This window comes from Harpegnathos saltator, unplaced genomic scaffold (assembly GCF_003227715.2).
Source record: "Harpegnathos saltator strain DR-91 unplaced genomic scaffold, Hsal_v8.6 scaffold110, whole genome shotgun sequence".
Taxonomy (NCBI): domain Eukaryota; kingdom Metazoa; phylum Arthropoda; class Insecta; order Hymenoptera; family Formicidae; genus Harpegnathos; species Harpegnathos saltator.
The window spans coordinates 355847-357818 of NW_020229885.1; the positions used below are offsets into that span (position 1 = coordinate 355847).

Genomic DNA, 1972 nt, shown 5'->3' on the forward strand with positions numbered 1-1972 from the left:
ACACATCTTAAGGTATATCCCTGAATTTTGCGGAACGTTTTTATTAAAAAATGGCGGTCGTACTACAGATTAAAGCCAGGTGGGTTTTTTTCGCCGCGCTCCACTGCGCGACAAATAGAAGACGTAAATCATAACCTAGAATAAAAAACGAAAGTTTTTTTCAAAGTTTAGCTCAAAAGCTAAAGAAAAGCGTAGGGGTTTTTTGAAAAATTAATTTTTGTAGAAATGGCACGCATTTGAAAATTATGTAGTAATTTTCACGAAAAAATTTGGCTGAAAATTGTTTATAAAAAAAGAAATAATCAATATTTCGAAAAATCCCTACGCTTTTCTTTAGATAATCTATTTTTAAAGATGCTGTTAAAATCTGAAATTATTCTACCAAAAATTGTAAAAGTTATTTGTCGCGCAAGATTGAAAAATGTAGTTTCGAGAAAAAACGCTTTAAAGTTTTAGAACGCTATAGTTCTCATATAAATTCAAAAAAATTGAGTTTGTGTATGATCTTACCATTAGTCAGCTATTCCAGAACCATAAAGTTGACCCTCTATGTTGCTATTTTCTTCTTCTCCTTGTTTTCTGGCCGCCGTTAAGGATTGGCGCGCCTCTTTCGCTTTATCAGTGAGCGAGCGCTCGGAGTATTGAATTCGCTTCGCATCGGCTTCGAGGCAGAAGTTGTAGCAATTATTGCCAATTGTTATTTCCATGGTGTCCATTATTCTTAAAACTGCTTGCAGTCCATCGTTAAAAATACTAACAGCAATATCTGCACTCAAGTCCAATATTTTTTTTGTTTTCGGAGCGATAGACCAAACTATTGAATTGAAACTTTCATTGCTATTTTGAGTGTATCCTCCTGTGCAACGTTCAAGCAAATCATCTCTACTTAAATCTTTGTAGATAGGTTGAATCGCTTCAAAAACTTCGAGGTTCATTGGCGGTGGATGTTTATAATCATCTAAGGTTCCTTCAGCATAAGCTACTTGCCACGTACACCACGAATCTTCTCCCGGCGGGCATTTTTCATGTTGAGGCTTCTCGTCTGTTGACAATTTATGAAATAAAGTTGCCCAAATATCATTTTTCATACCTTCTATTGAGTTAGGATTACGTCGAATTGCCAAACCATAATATTGACTTAAATCGTCAATAAGTTTACCAGTCAATTTACCCTTTCCACTTAGGCCTTTTTTTTGATTTTTTAACGTTACGCAATCGAGTTCCCATGCGTTTTTGCACGTGATCGATGCATTCTTTTTTCTGCACAACAGTATTTTCATAAGGCTGAGCATCTATAAGTCCTTTAAAAGTTTTACTGTCACCGTCGCCGATGTAAGAAATGTATTTCATATTATACAAACTAAGGGAACGTTTAAACATCTCGATTACTGAATCTATTTCCATTTTTCCTGCAGAGCCTTCATGGTTTGACTGGCAAACTGTCTTATGCGTTTCAAGCCATTCCGCATACTCTTCGGTATCTTTTTTCTTTTCCCAAGTTTCACAAATTTTGCAGTACTTAGATTTGACGATGATGTCGACAACTTTTCCGGTATGCCAGCCAATTAAAGAAACTAAGCCGAAAAGCGATGTGAATCCTCGTTTCCTCCAAGATCCATCGCCAGATACAGTCAGTTCATTATCATCTCGTCCTTCTGCAGAAGTCATTTCCTTCTCTTCTTTCACTGCTCTCTCCATATTAATCTGACACACCGAGCGAGCGGCGACCGAAATTATATCCACAGCAGCTGTATAAACGGTTTGAAATATCGGCCGAGGCAGATCCATGAAGGCACAGAACTTGATCAATCCATTCATACCGATTCCTAATAAACGCATTGCTAGTACTATTCGTCTATTCAGTTCGTACGCATTTCTAATAAATGGACTGTTCGGAACACTACTAATATTGTCACACATTTCGCATGTAACATTTATTTTTAAGCCCAAGCCGCGCATTGAAGTATGACTA

The 1972-nt window shown here is 37.0% G+C and overlaps 1 pseudogene; it reads right to left on the minus strand.

The window, feature by feature from the left end:
- Positions 1 to 512: 512 nt before the first annotated feature.
- Positions 513 to 1596, minus strand: LOC109503922 (uncharacterized; annotated as a pseudogene).
- Between the last annotated feature and the right edge of the window lie 376 nt (positions 1597 to 1972).